This window comes from Haplochromis burtoni, unplaced genomic scaffold, assembly GCF_018398535.1.
Source record: "Haplochromis burtoni strain Fernald_Lab_line unplaced genomic scaffold, NCSU_Asbu1 Contig_58, whole genome shotgun sequence".
Classification (NCBI taxonomy): Eukaryota; Metazoa; Chordata; class Actinopteri; order Cichliformes; family Cichlidae; genus Haplochromis; species Haplochromis burtoni.
Window position 1 is genome coordinate 1,724,022 of NW_024582419.1, and position 11,315 is coordinate 1,735,336.

Consider the following 11,315-nt stretch of genomic DNA (forward strand, 5'->3'; position numbering starts at 1 on the left):
TATGGGTAACTGGCATGGCTGGTTATCTCCATGGCAACGGGAATGTTGGCCCTGGCGGGTGCCAAGAGAGCAGCTGGTAGGTAGTGGCAGATTAGTCTCTGAACAGATTTACAGCCAGTCAAGTACTGGATGCCCTTTGAACAGAGGAAGAAATTATAAAGAAGCCATTAGAGTGAAGCAAAACAAAGGAGGGATTGTAGTGCGACTGAGTGAGTCCACTGACTGAGAGGAGGAGAAACCTTTTCCTAGCTGATCTGCCAGCACACTGGAGGTGCTGAGTGCAAGTGAAGAGCTTGTGGCTCGGAGCGAATGATCAAAAAGAAGCCCCGGCTTTCTGAGAAAATTATACATGGCTGTGTGCATGCCCCCTGCTGAGACTCAGTAAGTGAGATCTGATACAGAGAGGAATGAATTTCAGACCAATTTATTACTCTCTGTTGATTTATTTCTAATTTACTAGAGTCTCTCAGGCATGTTTATTTGATTTTCTGGGGTTTTAATTTGCGCCAATTTGGTGGTATATTTAATAGCATTTGCCTTCTGCACGCAGAAGAACAAAGAAAACAATGCAAAGCTGTTAAAAACACATTTTAGTAGTTTAAAAGCAGAAAAAGAGATCTTCCATTTTTTTCACATAATTACTGCCTGAGGAGCTCATGGGGTGTTAATTACCCATTTTCTGCATCTTCTACACATCTCCAGCGCGGTTATCTGTACATTTGTTGTGTTTATTTGAAGGATCAAGGCGATGGATGGAAAAAGCTGCAGAAAAGTTTCCATATCAACCATTTCTTACTTGCTGTTTCATGGTCATAAACAAAAGCTAAATCCGAGCCGACATGAACCGGAAATCCTCAGATAAAAAAAAGTGTTCTGAATTCTATGGGAAACGGACAAAGTTACTGAAAGTTCCTCAGATCCTGTTGTGTTGATTTCCACCTCTATATTTTTATTCTTGAGCTCTAGTAGAGCAGCTTTGAATAATTTACTGTTCAAAATAATCCTTATTTGTCTCATACATGCAACTCTGTTCATTCACACTCTGAAAGAAGCAGTTTTTGCTCCTCTCCATTTCAGCTAACTTTCTGCTGATTGGCTGGCCCTCGTAAACAGAAGGTTTGAACAGCTGGTGGGTGGAGCTCCTGTGTTCCTCTCTCTGATACAGAGGTTAAGGATACACATATCAGAGCCTCGTTAAACAGCTGCTAAATCAACGCTTCTGTGAGCCTCAGCTTCAGTTATAAGTATCAAGCCATGATCACAGTATCTGCAGGTCTGCACATTATGAAATACACGCCGACTGGACACTCTATTAGGTACACTTTGCTACTTTGTTGGAAACCTTTTTGCCTTCAGAAATGTCTTCATTCTTCATTGCACAAGTTCAAACAGATGCTGGAAACATTCGTCAGAGATTTTGGCCCTTTGTGACATGATAGCATCACACAGTTGCTGCAAATTGTTGGCTGCACATCCATGATGTGAATCCCCTGTTCTCCCATTCCACCACTGCCGATCTGACGGTGGAGGCCATTTGAGTACAGTGAACTCACCGTCATGTTCAAGAAACCAGTTTAAGATGATTTGAGTTTTGTGATATGATGGGTTGTCCTGCTGGAAGCAGCATCAGAAGATGTGTACACTGTGATAAAGGGATGGAAATGGTCAGCAACACCACTCTTTTAGGCTGTGGTGTTTAAATGATGCTCAGTTGGTACAACGGAGCCCAAAGTGTGCCAAGAAAATATCCCCCACACCATTACACAACCCCCAGCCTGAATTGTAAATACAAAACATGATGGATCCATGCTTTCGTGTTTTTTACTCCACATTTTTGACCCTACCATCCAAAGCTCAAAGCAGAAATTATCAGAACAATACAGACAATATTTCTTCAATCTTCTAATGTCCAATTTTTGGTTTGCCCATGTTGATCTCTAACCCCAGTTTCCTGTCTGTATCTGACAGCTCATCTGCTTCAGGTTCACTGTGTCGAGTGTTTAGAGATGCTCTCTTCGCCATACCTTGGTTGTAGCAAATTGTTATTTGACTCACTCTTGCCTTCTTATCAGCTTTAAGCGCTCTGGTCATTCTCCTCTGATCTCTGGCATCAAGAAGGCATTTTCTGTTGTTCACTGGAAAATTTCTCTTTTTCTGACCATTTTCAGTAAACTCTAGAGATGGCTGTTTGGGGAAAGTCCCAGCAGATCAGCAGTTTCTGAAATACTCAGATCAGCCTGTCTAACACCAGCAACCTTAACAAAGTCACTTGTATCACCTTTCTTCCTCTCTCTGATGCTCAGTTTTTAGCAGGTCGTCTTCACCATTTCTACATGCAAAAATGCATAATTGATGCCAATCATGACTGGCTGATTAGATGTTTGCATTAACAAAACAGCTGAAGAGACATAGCATTAAAATAAGCTGGTTCGTACATCACATTTCTGTCCACGTTTTAAAAAAGGGAACAAGTGGAAATCGAAGAGTCTCTGTGATTGAGTCTATTTCAGCGTTCAGCATATTTTCAGGTCAAATGTGAACATAATGCGACAGACAGATACTTCACGCACTGCTTTGTCACCTTTGTGATGAGTTCAACCACTGCAGCTGCATCCTCAAGCAACGAAACCTGTTTTATATGCTGAGTTAATTAATGCCAACGCTTTAACATGTTATAATGCAGCAGTAAGCTGTCCACACCCTTCTGGTTTCATATCCTTTTTGCATATGCACGTGCTTTTATGACTTTTAAGAAAATGCCCAATCACATTCCTCAATCTGGCATCAAGTGATTTAAATTTAACGTCAGTCTGTTTCACAAGAGTCGGTGTCCATTAGAGTGTTTTATGCCTGTTGTTGTTGTTGTTGTTGTTTCAATTTACTGACTTTTTTTGCACCCTGACAAAAAAATGATAGCGTTTGAGCAGCAGAGACATCATTTTGAGTGCTGCTGTTCTCTCCCTTTTATTTTATGAAAACAAACACATAAGAATGATTAGAGCCTATTTTATGACCAAATTACACTGAATTTGATTGGTATTCATTTTAAAACCCTGCAACATAAAGCATCCATCAGGGTGCCACTGGTGATTGCACTTTTTTCAGTTCAGTTTGACTTGCTGCACTATTCCCAATCCAGTCTGACTCAGGAATATCAGTCCTCGCTAACAAGCCTCCCCCTTTTTTTGCAGAGCTCATCAAGTTAACACTTCACTGAACAGATAAAGGCGAGCATAACCAAACAACTAAACCAGTGATTAGGGTGCAATTTAAGTCTGTATTTATCAATCAGAACTTACATAGGCACAAATGTTTAAGGCTTGTGAGAAAACAAGGGCTGTTAATATGTCTTGTTTGGTTGGCAGCTCGTCAAAAACTCCTTATTTTAAGTTCTGGACTTGTTATTACTCCCAATATCTTGGTGACCTTGTGTCAGCTTATGAAAGATAATCACACACACACACACACACACACACACACACACACAGGAAAAATAATACATTATGCAGGATTTCAGCTTCCAAATGAACAATCAGGGACAAGCCGAGGCATGTCCTGGTGAGCGCCCCTCTGCCATCACATCAGTGGCTGAGCATCAAGTGCGGCATGAATCCGCAGATTGTTGGGAGATTGCAGTCTTTCTGCAGAGCAGCAGCTGCCCTGCACAGCTGTCCAGGGATGCAGCTTGTGAAAGATGCAGCAGAACTGGTCAAAACTCACCACGAAATCAGAACAGGTGAAAAAAAAGAGACCTGTGGCGCTTATTCTTTATTCATTAAAAATCTAGTGGCTGGAAACATACTGCGCTACATGCTGCAGACATGCCTTGGGGGCTGGAGCCTATCCTGGAGCTGAGCAAGGGATACTGCAAATCTTGGTATCAAATCGATACAAGCAAAATATAGGGCCAGTGTTGGCGATATCAACACCGATACTGATATATGAGATCTGGAATGTAAATTTGTCTGACTCAGCTTCTGTTGTGTAAATGTGCTGGAGGCTATAAATAAAATAGAAATGACAGTCAAAATGTTTGAGGTGTTGATCATATCGCGTTAGTATCAATCCGATACCAATACCAGCCTTGATATTGATCTGCTATTTCAATCCACTTAAGCAGTGTTATTCTGGGGTTTCTGCTGAAAGGGGTGGCTTGGCAGCATATGTGAGTGTATCAGCAGTAACGACGCTAATTTAGATAAAACTATAATGTTAGAAAAATATGATGAGGTTACACATAACGCTGAGTGAAAGTAACACAGCTGCTGCAGATAAATCAGCCGTGTGAGACGCGCTGATCAATATTTTAGTGTTAAAGCACTGTATGACTGTGTGTGCGCTTTAAACATTCTGCTTAGTCAGACTAGAAGTCTGATTTGAAGGCAGGAAGGAAGGCTGGCAAAGATGCTAACTGCCTCGCTCATCAATATCACAGCTTTATTTAGACATGGGATGATCTGATAGGCTATAACGGAGTATTCCACTAAATTGCTGTTCAATATTTGCATTAGACAGTTTAGCTTATTATTATTATTTTAGCTGCAGCCCAGATGGTGTTTCATGGTCTGAGAGCAAGTACAGAATAAATACAAAAATAGAATTTAAAGTTTAACCTACATGTGAGTACAAATGAGTGTCCCAGATTTTATATCAATGTGTACAGAACAACAAACCTGTTGTAAAATTGTTTGCATCCAAAATATAAATAAACATGTAAAGTTGTGTCTAAGAATCTGTATTTATTGCTGCTGCTCATTCGAGAAACCCATTCCTGCTTTGGAAGATCGTCAGTCAGTCACAGGACTAACATTCATGCCTACGGCCACCTAACCCCACACGAGTATGGGAGAACCCACGCAGACACTGGGAGAGCATGCACGCTCCACAGACAGAAGTAGAACCCAGACAGATGACTGTTCTGACAGTTCAGTTATTTCCTGTGTTATTTTGAAAAGTTACCATGTGGACTTCTAATGTCTGGGTGCGTTACGTATGCATGTGTGTGTGTGTGTGTGTGTGTGTACAAATCAAACACCTCCCTTTTCCTAGTCGCCTTTTCTTGGACCCGGTCCTGGTTGACCTGTAGTGAAATTAATTAATGATAATCCTAAAGACTAATCTCACTTTGATCATTTCAATAGCTCATAATCTTGATTTTAAGAGCTTTTTAATCTATACACTTGTGTTCTTCAAGCAAGGAAACAACTCCATAAGATTTAAATACAGAAGCAGAACATTCAGAGTTTGGAGGTTTAGACAGCCTGTCTTTTGAGGTTCAAGCAGATTATGGCATGAAAGGAAAAACACACTAATTAAATAACAAGATCTGCACCACTTGTCAATCATGTTTGTTTTGTTGAAGGATCTGACAGTCTGTCATTATGTAGTATCATGTTTCCTTCCATAAAGGATGTTCAGGTCTGTAATAGATAGCAGAGATGGAAGCACCTTTCCTTGCACTTATAGAGTTTGCTCTCACTGCTGTGCAGATCATGTGGATCATGTGAGTCAGTTAGGAACCTTCCTAAGTAAAAGATCTTCTTCTTCTTCCCATATCAGATCTCAGTTTGTTGTGTGACATTAAGAAAGACCCCAAGACGACATTTTGCATCTCCTCGAATCTCTTGGCTGTCCGTCTCCTGTGTCGGAGTTTCCCTGGGGCGCAAACATGACACAGGGGTCTGTGTCTATTATCTCGTAATTCACCCGTGACAGGGTGGACAATGAAGACATTCATGTCATAAGCTTCAACACTCCGCTGCACAGCACTGCTCATGTATCAAACACAACTGTAAAATCAAACTTTTACGGCATGGAAACACTCTGGCAGACGGAGCCAGTGTCTCTTAAAAAAGCCTCTCCTGCGTAATTCTGTAGCTTGTAAATTATCCGGGTGCCTTGAAACCTAACGAAAGAGCTTACAGCCAAGTTTGGTCCTGATGTAAAGATATGCCAGTTCTGCACATTAGGGCCTCTGAACTTACAGAGGAGCTCAGAGGAGCAGGAACAATGGCTTTGATTTTAAATGCAAAGAGAGAATATCAGTGATGGATAAGACGATAAAGAGAAATAAGATATGAAGAAGACTTGCACTCGGTCAAATATCTGCTGAAAAAGGAAACGCCATAGCTGCACACAGCTTCTCCTAGAGTTTACTGGGAGTTCAGGGCCATCCTTAAATCATAAAAACAGTGGTGGTGGTGAGATGGGGGGGGTGCTGTTTTCATTTTATCTGAAAGTCACATTTCATCAGTTAACAGCACATGTTGAGCCCCTACTGACACTTGGGTGGAAAAAATGGGTATTATCACTCTTTGTTCAAAACAAAATTGTTGTTTGAGAGGAGGAAGTCAAAGCCACATTTCTGTGAAGTGATTCTTTGCACACATGCTGCTGAAGATGGGATTCAAAGCTTTATCCCAGCTACCTATGTTGTTGGAGCCAGATTTTCCATGTAGCTCGTGTGAAACCCTACATGTCAGGGAAGAGTGAAGTAGTGCAGCCACCAGCAGTTGATGGATAAACAATAGGCTGCATTCTCCCCTATCCTTTCCTTCTTCCTTGTCTTTTTATAGACGCCTTTCTTTCTTTTTCACGTCTCTCTGCCTTCCCCTCTGACATGGGTTTAAACCAAGCCATATCATTAGGGAGTCAAGAGCATCTCTGTTGCGCCTGTGAGGTTTCCCCTCTCTGTTATATAATGATCTTCCCGTAGGCCTCTTCTGGTGTTGGCGGCGCTCCCTGCCTGCTAGCCTGGCCCAGCTCTGGCACGACTCCAGTCTAAACAGAACCCACTTTGTCCTCAGCTCTGTTTTTGGCACCAGCTGTTCCTGCACGACTCCAGCAGCTGACTCCTTTGTTTTACTTACAGCCGGCTTTTTCTTCTTACATCACCTTTCTTTCTCCCCCCTCCTCTAAGTTTGATCTGTTTTTCAGGCCTCGCTCTTCCCTCTCTTTCTGTTTTTTCTCTTTCTTTCTTTTTGTCTCATTTCTATTGACATTTTTTTCCAGCTCTCGCCTCGAGCTCTTTCTCCCCCCGCTGTCTGCAGAAGAGGCTGTTAGTGCTGTGATGTATGAGGGCAGCTGACGCCCACCTGCTTCCCAGCAGTCAGTCCGGAGGGTGTTTCTGAGCTCCAGCATCAGCTATTGGCTATTCATTCAGCTCTATGGATGAATCAATACCAACGGTCACACCTGTCGCAGCTCCTGCTAAACTCTGACCACAGACACAGCAATAAACTATTAGTAAAAATGACTAATGAAGACATAATTATGTTTCTTTAGCACGGCCAATTGTCTCATGATTGGTTACCCTTTTACATTGGCATGATATCCCTCTAAAGCTCGATTAAGTTGTATTGCATGGAGGAAGGACAGCAGGCTTGTTAGGAATGATTTACAGCCTCACTAAGAGCTTTTATCGTGGTTAATTTGAAGCAGGAAAAATTCATAACTGGAGGAAATTGGCTTAATAATTGAGAGGCACTAACAAGGGATTCTTCAATAATTGCTCCACTGTCTTCAGCTCAGTTACTGAGAATCAGTCACCGGTAGAATGATGGCTGGCGACAAACTTCTCATTGGGAATAACTGATGAGGAGTCAGACAGCTTTAAGCACGAGGAAAATAAGTTTGCATTTCATGTTTTATCTGAAAAGGCACCTGGGTCAAAAATAGTACGTTCAGCATGCAGGGAACAAAAATCCGAACACAGATTTGGATGTTTTGGGAGTGGTTCAGAACTTTTTTCTGTGCTGGCAAACTAGCTAACCTCTCAAATTCAACTGTCCCTTTTATTTTGAAATATTGTGATAGTGAATATATTTGAATATATCTGGACTTACTGTTTTTTTGGAGGGTGTTTGTTTTTTGTGTTTGTTGAACTTTTCAATTCTTGTTTTGATTTTAGTTTCTATTGTGACTTTTATTTTTGCTGATGTTATCACTGAATCTTTGATTCCTGTTTTTTGTCACGTTTTTCCTCGCCTGTTCCTTACTATCTTCCATTCCTTATATCCAATTCATATTAACGGTTACATTTCCTGTGCATCTTGTTATATGTTAATATTTATGTCTGTATTAGTTTCCAGTTGTAGTTTCTTCCTGTTTTGGTTTTGTAACAACTTTCTTTTCATCCCCCATCTCTCCTATCCCCATTTATCTACATTTATTGTGTATAGATAGTCCTGCACCTGTCTTGATAGCTTTGTATCCAATGTTTCTTTGCTGTTCCTTGTGTGTAACCTACTGTGAGCTTTAGTTCACCTTCTGATTTTATTTTATTTTTTTTTAACTTGAGTTTGTTTCCTTAAGTGTTAATCTATTGGTTTTAGTCCTGTGTTTGTCCCTGTCTGTTCCTCCCTCTCTCTTATTTCAATATTAACAGCTGGTGGTTTTCCCATGTTCCCAGATTTGATGTTTAGTTATGAGTTAGTATTTATATCTACATTAGTTACAGTTACATTAGTACTTTTATTTATTTCTTATTTTGTTTTGCACTATGTTTCCTGTCATATCCTCCACCCCTCCTATTCCAAATCCCCTTTTAGTCCTAAGTGTATAACTAGTCCAGTCTTTTGCCTATATAACCTCGTCCCTTATATTCCTTCATTGTTTCTCAGTGATCTTCAGTTCTCCTTCTGATTTTTGGACTTAAGTGAGTTTTTGGAGTTGCCAGCTATTTATTAAAGCTTATTTTCTATTAAATCTTTTTGCTATAACTCCACACATCACACATCATTGTCTCACCATCTAAGCTTATAAAAATGGATCAGTGAGAAATTGTTCTTGACTTCATCCAATAGCAGAAGACAGAAACTGTTTTCAGTTGCTCCCTTATTCACAAGGGGTCACTGTAGCAGATAGCTTCACATGTTTGATTTGGCAGATCATCTATGCTGGATGCCCTTTCTGATGCAGCCCTGTCTCCATAATAATAATAAATAAATAAATTCAGAGTGGTGTATAAACAGTAAAAAGAGGTGAGTGAAAAAGAAACACGCATTGCACCATGGGAAGCCCCCAGCAGCCTAAACCTATTGGGGTTTCAGGCTCACCTGATCCAGCCCTAACTATACGCTTTGTCAGAAAGGAAAGTTTTGAGCCTAATCTTAAAAATAGAGATGGTGTCTGTCTCCCAAATCCAAACTGGGAGCTGGTTCCACAGAAGAGGGGCCTGAAGGCTGAAAGGCTCTACCTCCCATTTTACCTTTAAATACTTTAGGAACCACAAATAAGCTGGCAGCCTGAGAGCTGCTCTATTATAAGTGATACGGTATTGTGAGGCCTTTAAGATCTTTAAGATGGGATCTAATTATTCACAACTTTGTATATGAGGAGAAGGGTTTTAAATTTGATCCTGGGTTTAACAGGAAACCAATGAAGAGAAAGCAGTATGGGAAAATATAGTCTCTCTTTCTAGTCCCTTTCAGTACTTTTGCTGCAGCATTTTGGATTAACAGCTTTACAGCGAGTTTTTTGGATGTCCTGATAATAATGAATTACAATAGTTCAGCCTAGAAGTAAGAAATACATAAATTAGTTTTTCAGCATCATTCTGAGACAGGATTTCTAAATTCAGGGATACTGCACAAAAAGATTGCATGTTTAATGTACATGTTTGCTAGCTTTACTTTTAGGATCTGGAAACTACGTTTATCTTTTATACTGTCTGTGGTTGTGATCACGATGCATTTTATTAGCTCTTTTTACCTCCCAGTTTAACGACCATCAGTGTTGCCCCATATTGTTACATGGCAGCCGCATTAACTAATGGAGGTTTTATGGAGGCAGGAGATATGTGAACACAGAGACCACACCTCAAATATGATTAGATGATGTTTACTGTATGGAGAGAGCACAGATCTAGGCGGAGACTGCGGCCTGTGGAAGAACTCAAACTGCAGTCAGTGAGGAAAACTGAGGAAGAGCGAAGACTCCCAGGCCTGGAAGATCCACTGAAACATCCAAGGGGAGGCGAGAACCAAGAAAGAGTGATGGAGGGTGGGGCACAGGAACAAGAACAGACCCGCAGGGCAGGAAGGCATTTACAGATGTAGAAACAGCAGGGGAGTGTATGAAATTGATATAAATTCTATATAATACTCCTATACAACTTAATATTTTCAATCCTTTTCAGCTGGTTTGGTTTTTATTTCTGAATTAAAGAAATTCAGAAAACATAAAAAGTCGTCTTGTTTTACTGGTGTGAATGGTCGCCATGTGTGTCTGTGGACTTCATACAGCACAATTTTAAACTTAAAGAGTAAAGTGTAGTGGCCTCAGTGGCCATGTGTTGTGGTCCCCCTGTTTATTGTAATTTATCCTTTTAAATTAAGGCTTTAATAACATGATGTCATGGTGAAAATAACATATTGCTTCCAGCACGTTTTGCATTTCAGTTTCCTTTTTCAGCTTTATGTTGAATAATGTGTGAAAGTGTGCTTTGTCGACACCACGTAGCTAAAACAATGTGGGGAAAAAAAAGTGTTGCGATAACATGTAGAATAACCTTGGCAGATTACTTTTCTTTGACATAAAGAAAGATAAATGGAGCACAAAATAGAAAAATTCTAAGCCTGAACTATGAAATGAAGTGAAATTATCTTCTGTCCTCTTTTTTTTCAGTGTAATAAAGGCATTGAAAGAAAACCCTTTAGTCTCGGTGGGTTAAACAGGCAAGAAAGTCGCCTATTATCTGCAAAAGACACACAGAAAAGAATCAATTAAACTGCTAAGGCTCACCATGGGGAGAACAATGTCAAATTAGAGTCGGATCTTCGGAAGCTGTCACCGCTCATCTTCATTTTATCACGCGCGGAAGAAGCAGCAGCCGGGCTCAAAGAAAGAAGAAAACGAGACAGTATCAACTGTGGGGTCAGATGTCGCTACCAACATGACTTTATTATTTTCTCCATACATGTCTGAGCATTAGTTACGGGGTAATTGAGCAGAGGGGTATTGATTTGATGTCCAGGCTAATTATGTGCTGGAGCTGAATGGCTGTGTAACTGGCCGCTGTGACAGGTTTAAGGGCCGAGGATGGTGGAGGGGGGTCTAAAGTTTGAATTTTATGTAGTGCATCTGTCAGATCGGGGTGTAAGAAGAGTGCTACCTGCTTGCTGTTAACAGCTCGGTGTGTTCGATTGATTTGTGCTGCAGGCGTCTCTCTGCGGCATGTGTGCTGTCAGCCTTTATTGATGTGTTATTTACTATTGCATCATGTTACAGATGGCTTTGGTTTAAAAATTGCACCCTATGAAGTCTTAACTGAAAAATGCACGCTTCTGATTGGCTGGCTGGTTGTCACATATGCA